This window comes from Paramormyrops kingsleyae, chromosome 4 (genome assembly GCF_048594095.1).
Source record: "Paramormyrops kingsleyae isolate MSU_618 chromosome 4, PKINGS_0.4, whole genome shotgun sequence".
Lineage (NCBI taxonomy): Eukaryota > Metazoa > Chordata > Actinopteri > Osteoglossiformes > Mormyridae > Paramormyrops > Paramormyrops kingsleyae.
The window spans coordinates 46956321-46968120 of NC_132800.1; the positions used below are offsets into that span (position 1 = coordinate 46956321).

Genomic DNA, 11800 nt, shown 5'->3' on the forward strand with positions numbered 1-11800 from the left:
AATGTTTATTAAGTGTTTGAATATCATACAGAGAGAGAGAAGATCCTCCAGGTGAATTTATACCCTGTGTGATGAACATGCTTCTGCCCCAGTGTGTTTCCTATGTTTCCTACGTCAGTTTGCAGAATGGGAGCATCCCAAATACCCCACTCCAGTGGGATTGGGGGGGGGGGGGGCGTTGCAGGGCTGCATGGGTTGAGCCAATACAGCGCCCCCCAGTGCCCGCAATGAACAGTAAAGATCATTCAACTTTACTCTAGTTTCTGACTTTCTCTGAAGCTTGTTCGATATCTGTCGATTTGTGTACGGATGCACACATTGAGGACAGAATAACTTCTGTCCCTCTCTGTCTGCAGGTGGTCAGAAGCGAAGGGATGAACAGATGACCACCGCAGGTACATTTAATACAAACAAGGCTGGTACACGTTCTGCAGGTCTGTGCAGGTTTAAAATGGTATAATGCCCATGACAACATGCGGAGTGTCACTGTGACATTTGTATGTGACATATCAGTTCCAACGGCACAGTACACCTGTTTATTAAGTGATATTCAATTCAATTTATTTTTATATAGCGCCTTTCAGAACAGAGTCATCCCAAAGCGCTTTACATGGATGTGTTGTGATACATTAAACATCATTAGAGAGAGTAATACAGAACGGGAAAAAGTAAGGAAAGAAATTATATAAAGAAAGCCAGATAACAATGGAGGAGAGGAACCAAAAACTCCCAAGTATGGAGGAAAAAAAACTCTGGGGGTCCAAGGTCAACTGGCTGCCCAACCCCCCCTGGGCACTAATATTACTGAGAACAGAAAAGAGTGGACTTGCTTGCTAAAAGGGAGGTATAAGCTGCGATTAAGTATCAAGACAAAGTCCATCAATGAGTCCGTTATCCACACTGGCCTGTGAAGGGTGGCACTGAATGCTGCACCCATGATGATACAGTTAGTATGGTGCCCACCCCGGGCACCACCCGGACATGTGGGAAGGCAGAGAGCATGGATGGTCAGAACATGTGTTGACACATAAACTGACAAGCATAGTAGATAAAATGACATGTACAGCAGCAGCAGCAGCCATAGCTATGGTGTGGTAGGTTGCAGGTTAGCTAAACTGAAGTAATGGGTCCTCAGTCGAGATTTAAAGACTGAGACTGATTTGACATCCTAAACGTAGGCTGGTAAACCATTCCACAATATAGGGGCCCTGTAGCAGAGTGCTTTACCGTCCACTGTCACTTTATTTATATGTGGAATGACAAGGAAACCTGCATTCTGTGATCTGAGTGGACGATGCAGCTTGTAAGTAATTCTGTCAGCTAGGCAGGAGCTAGACCTTTAAGTGCCTTAAAGGTAAGTAGGAGAACTTTGAAGTCGGCTTTAAACCTAACAGGAAGCCAATGCAAGGAACAATGTAGGAGATACTGAATTAGCAGCACAGAGGCTACAACAGGATCTTGATTTAATTAGTGACTGCAATTAGTCACCTGGCAGATGAAATTTAATGTACGCAAATGTAAAATAATCCATGCAGAGAGCAGAAATATAAAGTACAGATATTCTATGGGTTCCACAGAATTAAAGGTAGCTGATTATGAGAAAGACCTCGGTGTGTATGTTGATGCTTCCATGTCCCACTCTTGCCAGTGTGGGGAAGCTATATAAACGGCCAATAGGATGTTGGGTTACATCTCTAGGTGTGTGGAGTTTAAGTCAAGGGAGGTGATACTATGATTATATAAAAGGGTGCAACGTAGGGCTACAAGAATGATCTGGTCTTAGAGCAGGGGTCACCAACCTTTTTGAAACTGAGAGCTACTTCACAGGAGTGGTTAGCTGACCTGAATCTGTTTTACCTGGAGCAAAGGAGACTAAGGAGGGACATGATCTATGTATATAAGATTCTAACAGGTCTGGATGCTGTTCAGCCAAATGGCTACTTCAATATTAGTTAAAATACTAGAACACGTGGCCATAGGTGGAAATTAGCAGTAGAATATTGTGAAATGGATTTGAGAAAGCACTTCTTTACACAGCATGTAGTTGGAGTATGGAAAAGTCTTCCTGTTAGTGTAGCGCAAGCTAAAACCCTGGGTTCCTTTAAATCAGAGCTAGATAAGATTTTAACAACTCTGAGCTATTAGTTAGGCCTCCTCTCGTTTGTAAATTTCTTATGTTCTTCACTAAGAACAGGGGTTATGTGTTCAGACTTCCTGCTCCTGCTGACAATTCGAACTGCTGCATTTTGAATACGCTGCAAAGTATGACATGCACACATACTGGTGCACTTTCTATTTATAGAACAAATAGAAATAAAATGGTTATTTAAATTACATTCTGCTGAGGTGGGTTTGTGCACTCAGTTGGCGAAAATAATACTTAGGGTTAGATGATTTTTAGATTCTCCCCAGTTCTGATTAATGCAATATTTTGAAGGATTCTTCCAGAGTTATATTTATAAAGAACACCACTTTGTCTCATGGCACAGTCAGGCAGTTGCTGCATGGAGGGAATAATCAATTCTTGAGTCATCGATCTCAACCAATCAGGTGTTCCGGCACCTATTAAGGTCACACTTAAGAAGTCTTCCCTTAAGCAGCCTCTTAGGGGATTGTTCTGGAAACACATATAAAAAAGTAAACAGCTTTAGTTAGCCATACTTTTCAAGTGTTTGTAAGATGCTAAGAGTCACTGTTATGAAGAAACCCAGCCCAGAACATTACTAAAAGACTAGATGCAAGAAAGAACAAAGGCACAAAACAACCAATACAGAAATACATGAACAGAAGAAAACAATTAAAATGGGGAAAACTAATAATTAAACTGTCTAATATGATCCAGAGAACCCACGACAAATAAGGATGCATATTCTCAGCTGCACACACAGCTCATTCATACACACTGTGGTTCAGGGATCAAGAGAACACAACTAAAACTGAGAAGAACACTAAAGCTAATGGAACACAGGGAAAAGGATGGGATGGTCAGCAACACCTAGTGGCCAAACTGGGAGACAACAGACAGGAACAAGACAAGGTGGGGACCAATCCTGACACATACAGAGTGTCTTGTACCCCAATAGTTTCCGTGCCAGAAACATCACTGATCAATGCATAGAAAAAATGTGGCATTCGTGTCTGAATTTATCGCTATTGATGGCAGAACGTATGAAGAAATAGTGCTGCATCTTAAACCATGTACTTAAAATCTCAATACTCTACCCACAACCTGCTTTAGGAGTGTTTTCGGCTGTTTAGCATTTGAGCTTTTGCAAATTGTGAATGGCTCCCTCCTCTCGGGCATTTTCTCAGCATCACTAACGATCGCAGCAATCAAACCCCTCCAGAATAAAAACCTGGATGCCTCCGCACTTAACAATTATAGGCATCTGGCCTTGCAAATGGTTCTCCAACTTGCTGGGAAAAATTCTGAGGGTTGGTGGCAGGAATGACACTCCAGACACTGTAAAAACATCTCACACAGCTCTCCACATGAATTGGGCACAAGGTGTCAGTAGAGAGGAAGGCTGCCCACATCATGAAGGGAATGGGGGAAGTCCTCAAGAGCCTCATCCCTGGAGGAGCGGAAGCTGTCAGGGAGCCAGAGAGGTCAGGCCTGTTGGGGATCGGGACTGGTGTGGTGCTGAGGTGTCACCTGCTGCACAGCAGCACTCGGGTCCTAAACTGAGGTGGCCCATCTGATAAGGGATGTGGACTGTCTTGTCTCTCCGGCAAGATGACCATCTTCCTCTGCTGTCAGGGGAGCTTCGTAAACTCCTCATTTCAGTGGCAGCACTCTCTGAGGTACGCAGACTAGGGAGCGGCCAGATCTCCGTAGGTGGGTACACTTATTATTGGTCTGGTCACTATGATGGCTGCCATACTCAGGGAGTAGCTGTTGCTGGGGTGTATCGGCTCCTCCAGATGATGTTTGATGTCACTCCTGTCCCTGTCAACAAGTGTATTTTGAGACTCAGATTAGGGCACTCTCTAGATGTGGTCTCTGTGGTATTTATGTATGATGTGACCATGGTGATATCTTGGTGAGGGAGACATTTTATTCACAATTTCGGTCGGAAGCTGATTGGTCCCCACGAGGTGAGACTTGTCTGGTCATGGTTGACTTCATTGTGACCACTGGCACTGACAGGGCTGGCTATTACGAATGTGTCTGGCGACCATAGTGAACGTAGCTTTGCCATTGGTCAGGATCTGCAAGTCAGATTCTTGAGCTTGGTACTCCAGTACTGGTGGTGCGGCAAAGGAGATCGATGAGTTTGCATGCAGTTTGTGTGAGGAACTTGCAGACTTGGGTGTGACTGCTGATGCTAGTGTGACATGGGAGATTGTGTTGGTCTTGCCGGTGTTTCCAGAAGAAGATGCTTCATCTCACAGCACCCTGGATATTATCAGCAGCGGCTTGATGGCAACTCCTATACAGACAGTCCCTGGATTAAGAACCTCCGACATACAGACAACTCAGACTTACACACAGACTGCCAGGAAGCTTATTAAATTAAAATTTCAGGTTAAATACAATGGTTCATAATGACGAACACATGCAGTACTTTGTGACACTCCCATCCATATATGAATGCTTGTTTGTATTTGTTTGTTTGTACACCCCCTAGTGGTGGCATTCCCACAGTATTTTCGCAATAATTGAGTTTGAATAAGTTGCATATTGACTGAGTGACTGAGTGTCTCCTGTGGCAAACTTGTTCTCATTGTTCTGCCACTGTAATATGTCTTGTGCATGTGAAAGCATTGTCTTTTCGCTCCTAATTCATGAATGCATCCTGGCATCTTTTTAAAACTAAAACACTAAGATGAATCCTGTCACTTCTGCATTTAATGGATGGAACTTAGCTGGCTGTTAAACTGGTGTTGGTACACACCGTGAGAACAGTATTATTATTATTATTTTATTTTATTTTTTTTATGTACAGTATTATTTTTTTTACTTACCCACAAATTCCACTTACAGACAGACTTAGGCAACAGATCTTGCTTGTGACCTGGGCACTGCCTGTACCAGGAACTGAGGAGGACGGCTGCAAGGGGACTGAAGGCAGATAAGGAGACATTTTTAGTGCAATCTGTGAGCAAGTGATACGCCATCTGCGGTCTAGCGACCCACATCCTGCTTACAGAGAAATTGAAGCATTACTTACATTTGAATTTGTTCCTCAGAGAGTCGTAGTGAGGTCTGGTGATGGAATGGTCCTTACAGGTGACATTGCAGTTGTGACCCGCTGGACTGGCTACTTTGAGCAGTTGTCTAAAGCTGATCTTCTGGATGAGACATTGGACAACTCAAAGTCCAGAGTTCTTAGGGCTGGACTTTGACTACCATCAACCACACCCTGGCAGTGAGGGTTCTCATCAAGCGCAAATGTGAATATTAGCAGGGATTCTTTGCAGCCTTTGTTGGTTTTTGTGAAGTGTTTGATTCAGTTAAAATAACTGCCCTGTGGGACATCCTGAGACTTTGAGGGATACCCCTGAAGTTGCTGGATGTCACTGCTGGCCTGTACCCCAGTACTGAGAGTGCTGTGCAGAGTGGAGGCAGAACCTCTGCATTCACCTCAGTGGATCCTGGGGTTCATTAGGGGAGTGTTCTTGCTCATACTCTGTTAAATGCTTGTACAAACTGGGTGTTGGGCAGGGTTGTGGGGTCCGGCAACTGTGGGACATCTGTTGGAGAGTAAAGATTTATCAATCTCCACATTGCTGATGATGCTGTGATCTTCGCAGAGTCAGTGAAGTCTCTGATCAGGGCATTTGAGAGATTGAGACATTTGACCCCCGAAGTCTCATTTGTTGGACTAGTGTGATTGCTCCGTACTGTGCCCAGGCCCAGAACACTAAACTGTGACCTGGCCACGCTTTAATTAAGAGGTGGACCTGGGCACAGTTCAGTTGGAGTCAGCCACGGTGCACATCCAGTGTGTTCAGTAAATATGGCCGGGTACAGAACACAGACATGACATCGATGATGTGACTGGCATACACACGCGCACATGCACTGTAAAAAATTTCACTGTAAATTTACAGCATAATACTGGCAGCAGAGTTGCCAGCCATTTTCTGTATTTTTACAGCAAACATACTGTATTTGATATTTACAGTACAATACTGCAATTACAAAATACAGAATGTTACTGTAGAAGTGTAAAATTTACAGTAATACTGTAATATATAATGCAGTACATTGCTGCTATTTTACTGAATTATGCTGTGTTGCATACTGCAAATGTCTTTTTTCAGAAGCAATATTTTTTGCATACCTCAATTGAGAAAATGAAGAAAACTTACTTCTTATTAAACATTTATTTTTTAGAATGCTGTTTAAAATAGTTTACATTTTACCATCTTTAAACTATGTTTAGATATCTTTAACATCATTTTTCTTTCACTAAACACAATACAGCTATGTTTAGCTATCCTTCAATCTATTTTTCTTTCACTTAGCATGGTATAGTGATTCAGAACTTAAACAAAATGATACAACAAAACAAAGGACAGCACCACTTTTAAGCTTGAACTGGAAAAAGAAAATTGTGTCCTTTATATGCCTTACACAAAATCCCATTCAAAGTCCATCAACTTTCGAAGCAGTGAGGAAACATGAGGATTCACATCATTGTTCTTTTTTTGGACAACTTTGCCAGTTTTTTTGGATACCACTTTTCCCTGCTTGGCTTTGGATCCCCGTTCTGGGTTGATGTCAATGAAGCGCCTAAAGTTAAAAAAAGACAAAAGTATAATTTAAAATAAAGATAGTTTAAAATAACATTTAAAAACTTAAACAATGCACACACAATGTACTGTATCCTTCTGTAACTTGTGTATGCATTAAATTCTCTCACCTTTGCACAAACTCAAGGGTGCATGCGGCTTCTTCTTGATATTGGAGGTTAAAGTTGTAATATGAAGTAAATAGAGCTGAGAGTCCAGATGCAAAGCTGGCTTGTACTCCCTCACAGACAATCTGACTTTCAATGCCTAGCATCCACTTCTGGTTGCTTAGAGTCTGTCCTGAAAAAGAAAAAAAACAATACATGTCACTTTCAGTGTCATTTACTTGACCATATTATACAACCATTTGAGGATACTTAGCAATTAACATTATGATTATTCTAGAATAGGGTTGCAACAGTACACCCATTTAATGGTTTACCTTTGTATAAATATGCCAGTGAGAAGGCACATATCACCACCTTCAATAGAGGTTGACTTTGAGAAATATCAAAGTCAACTGCATGAAAACAGTGACACATTAAAATGTTATAAATTCACATTGGAAGAAACATTTTAACTGAGATGTCTTTTAATTCCAGTTAAGATGGAACAGACATTTGCCTTGCTCTTTAGCTTAACAACTTTAGCTTACCTAGATTTTAAAGTTTAATGAAATGTTCTAACGTCGTGTCTTCCCTCTGAAAGTAACAGCGCTTGACGACAGATAGAATTCTAGACATGCAAGATAAATTTGTGTGACGACAACACTTGTGTGAAGATAACCACCGATTTATTCGAAGAACATAACTAAAAGGTTCGGACACAACTAAATGTTAGCATAGCAACATTTTTGTTTAGCACGGCTAACAAACGATAACCGTATGCTCGTCAAAATGTCCCAAATAATAAAACTGTTTAAACTGGAAAAGAAAATTTACCGTGTCCAAATGAAGGTAATATTTTCTTGGTCGTACTTTTTGGCGACTGCCCGCCAACTTTTTCCACCACATCAGACTCAAGTGCTTCACGGTTAACCAACGGAGTCCTGTTCCGAAATGGGAAAAAAGAATATAGAAGCACATCGGTCGAAAAGGGAGTATGTTAAACTACGTCGAATTTAATTTACCGTTACATGATGTGTTTAGACGGTCAGCTCCAGCGCGAAGAAATCGGTCGAAAAGGGAGTATGTTAAACTATGTCGAATTTAACTTACCGTTACATTAGACGTTTAAATGGTCAGCTCGAGCGCGAAGAAAAATCAATCCCAGAATGCTTTGAGTATACAGCACATTGCTGTATTTGCAATGGATCGGTTTGAAAACACAAGTGTGCTGTAGATTTACAGCCTGGCTTCTGAGTTCTGTAAAAAGTGCAGTATTTTACTGTATTATGAAAATACAGTAAAATACTGTAGCTAAATTTACAGCAATTGGTTACAGTGTGTATACTATACATTAACTGGACTCAGAAGGAACAGATCAGGCAGCAACAAATATTTAACAAAGATTGTGGCAAAGGTGCAGTGTTTGCTGGAAATTTAGGCTGATGAAAGTATCCAGGAACAACTGGATGTAACACACAAATACTTTTACCAAAGATATTCAGATCGGTAGCGCCGGTCCAGACCTATTTGACGGAGCGGGTATCGGCCATTCGTGACCAATCCACGTCCGATACTTACTTATTCAGCTTTTGACAGTCTCTAAAAAGAGACCTCCTATTTCGTGTTAAATCTATTTGTACAATCCATCACATGACAGCTCTTTCCCACAGCTCTTTGTGGCATCCAAGCTGAGTACTAACTCTGCCACTCTGGTTTTTTGCTACTCAGTGCGTGTGAGTGCAGTGACTTCCGCCTGCTGTGACATCATGCGCATACCCTTTGCAGCAAGAGAAGCGTAAAAACAACAGAGAAGGGGGAGACGATCTGGAAGTATTTTTCACTTTTAAAAGGAACTAATAGCACAGCGATTTGCAGTCATTGTGAAAACAAAGAACTGAGAGGTGGGAGTGGCGTTTAGTGGAGAATCCCACTAAACAAAGTGTGCACAATTGTGCAACACAACACAAGTAATACGAAAAATGCAATGGAATTTACTACCAAGAGGAGGCCATTTGGCCCATCAAGCTCATTTGGGGAGAACTTAACTAATAGCTCAGAGTTGTTAAAATCTTATCTAGCTCTGATTTAAAGGAACCCAGGGTTTTAGCTTGCGCTACACTAGCAGGGAGACTATTCCGTATTCTAACTACACGCTGTCTAACAAAGTGCTTTCTCAAATTAATTTTAAAATGTTGTCCCATTTTTCGCACTCACTACAGCTTGTGATACATGAGGGTCTGCGATCGCCGCGGAGTGTAACTGATGCTGTTGCCAGTGGGAGAAACACTGTGGGCATTTTAAGCATCCACTGCTTGGAAGATATTCCACTGGAACTGCAAAATGCCTCAAAAACGCTTAACACAAAGTGTACAGACGAGGTGCAAGAGAACATTCTGTATCTTTGTAGTAGCCTAATTAAAGATTTTTTCCCCATACAATTTTTCATCTGTATGTACTGGTTTGTATCGAATGAGCGGTTTCTAGAGGAGTCTGGAATGAGGCACATTACCTGCATTGTGAGGGAGTGTCAGTTACGGCAGTATGGCCATGTGGCGCGATTCCCTGAGGGTGATCTCTGTCAGGATCGTGGAGGAAACAGAACACTGGACCCGAAGTGCCAGAGACGGTCTTTATTAAATGCTGGCGTACAAAATTCAAAGGACAAGGCAGAAGCATGGTCAGGGACGGAGTGGACAGGTAATAAGCCGAGATGGTCAGTCCTACACCAACACTCCATGTAGGGAAGCGGGAGACACAGGATGATGAGATGGGCAGGGGCAGCAGGCAGGTGGGTAGGCAGGGCAGCAGGCAGGATGGCAGGGATAGGGAAAGGAAACAGGAGACAAAGGTTATACCCTCAGCAAGGCTCACCTGGGATGGCAACAATACTTTGCGATTAGTACAAAGCAGTGATCACCTTTTGACAGCAATCGGATTGCTTGCAGCTGGATCGCCACGCCTACGTGGGCGTGGTCGTAGGTGTGGGCGTGACAATCTGGCTGACAGGATCCTCATTGCTGAGGACCCAAGTGACTGGACCAGGCTAAGGGGACACCCACATAACACCAGGCTGTGGTAGATAAATGGGCACTTCTGCAGGGTGGTACTGGACCACGTACTGGCTAGGGGATTCGCCAGCTGGGATCAGTTTCATCATATGGTGGACGCGACAACGCTCTGTACCAGTGCATGCTCCAGTGCATGCTCCGCAACCTGACCTGACCTGACTTCCGTCAACATCATAGTTCCACCATAAATACATGATCATATTTTATTGAAATAATTCATCCTCACTTGTCGACTTTCAGTGCCCTGGGATATGAACACTTTGGACATAACCCTAATTTATTATTCTGCATCCAATCAGCTACTCTGTTGAGCATTTTTCATTATTTGAGTTTTAGAAATGACCTTTTCTTAAGAGTTTTTACTGACTGACCAAATAAAGTTTGTTTTCTAATAAACTATCCTGCCCTGTGATTGGTTGGCATCCCATCTTGGGTTGTTCCCTGCCTTGTGCCCATTGTGATAGGCTCCAGACCCCCTACAACCTTGCATGGGATAAGCAGGTATGGAAAATGAATGAATGAACAATCCTTTCTCCTGTTTCCATTGCTATCCTTTTCCAGCACATGACGAAGAAGGAGAGAATAATGAAAAACTGAGGTAAGCATTAAACAGCATTTACAGTAGTGTGGGCGGGTCCAGCTAGCAGCATTTACCTGATCAGACAGTAATGGGAAACTACCATTTAATTTATGGAAATAAGTGTATTGCATTTGATATTTTTTGTTAATTTTATTACTCTTGAGACGGCATCCCATGCAGAGTGACCCTTGTGCCCTATGCTGCCAGACTGCAGGCTCTCTTGTGACCATGTTCTGGATAAATATTTGGAAGATGGATTTTAATAAGCAGAACAGTACAGATGTGCCTGTACTGTGTTACTGTAAAGCATGTAAGACTTTGCTGTTCAAATCCACCCTCTTATTCCAGCTGGCTCTGTATGTAGGACTGGGCTTATTGGTGCTGCTGCTGATCATCAAGATGGTTATAATTCTGTCAGAGTAGATTCACTGCATAGTCCTTCAGGTTTAAATGTGATACGTGTGACTGACAGACACACTGATGTAGTATATGTCTGACAGGTGGGAGCAGATTCTGGATGCTGCACTGAAAGCTGGGACTGGTGTGTTTTATCTGATTTGCACCATCATCGCCATTCAGCTGTACTGGAGGACCTACAGAAAGAGGGAATTCAATCTGAGAGAAGAGAGGGAGGGGCCAATACAAACCATGGGTCTTATGGAATTGTGATGAGATATACAAGCTCACTGATCCTGTTAAAATGATTAGCATACACATGCTATTGGTGTAAATAAATGAACAAACCCCAAGGCTGTATCTGCAGGGTTATGCTGTGTTTGTATGAAATGTATCTTTATATTTCAGGAGTGTTTCAGTTTATGTTGCTGTCATTTTCTGTGCTTGAATCTCCCAGGGTCAGAGGAAGCTGGGATGGGGGTGACCTTTGTGGAGCAGAATGAGTCAGAAGAGCTATAAAATAAAAGGTTATGCTAACTGCAGTGAGGTATCTCTCACACGGCCCTGCTCAGTCTATACAGTCACACCATGAGAGTCAGTTAAACACGGAGAGGTTGATCTGCAGTGTTGGATTTTCTGCTGAAAGCCTGTACAGCCAGTGCTTTGTACTGCTGAGTGCTTTGCTGCCACCTGCTGGTCCAACAAAGAGAAAACCTTCAACAGCTATGTAGAACATCACCTTCTTGTCTGTTTTCATATAGGAGTATTTGTCAGTAGTGCTATATGTCAGGGTCAGCACCCATCCAACCCTACCTTTCATGTCTCACTCCCGTTTGGCCATCTTGTCTTCCTCCACATCACCCACACTTTGCCTGCTCCCCAGACTGCCGCATAGGTCAGTGGAGCTC

The 11800-nt window shown here is 42.6% G+C and overlaps 2 long non-coding RNA genes across 4 annotated transcripts; one reads left to right on the forward strand and one right to left on the reverse strand.

Moving 5' to 3' along the window:
• Window positions 1-353: 353 nt before the first annotated feature.
• Window positions 354-11434, forward strand: LOC140588889 (uncharacterized). Its single transcript, XR_011990137.1, has 3 exons — window positions 354-395; window positions 10478-10514; window positions 10997-11434. It is a non-coding gene; the product is annotated as an uncharacterized lncRNA (long non-coding RNA).
• On the reverse strand, window positions 6051-8401 carry LOC111841988 (uncharacterized). Of its 3 annotated transcripts, XR_011990136.1 has the most exons (5): window positions 7871-8397; window positions 7683-7789; window positions 7397-7476; window positions 6873-7041; window positions 6051-6742 (listed from the first exon to the last, which is right to left on the reverse strand). It is a non-coding gene; the product is annotated as an uncharacterized lncRNA (long non-coding RNA). The 3 variants fall into 3 exon arrangements; XR_011990135.1 differs by having other exon boundaries at window positions 7397-7789; window positions 7871-8401; XR_011990134.1 differs by lacking the exon at window positions 7397-7476 and having other exon boundaries at window positions 7871-8383.
• Window positions 11435-11800: the final 366 nt, after the last annotated feature.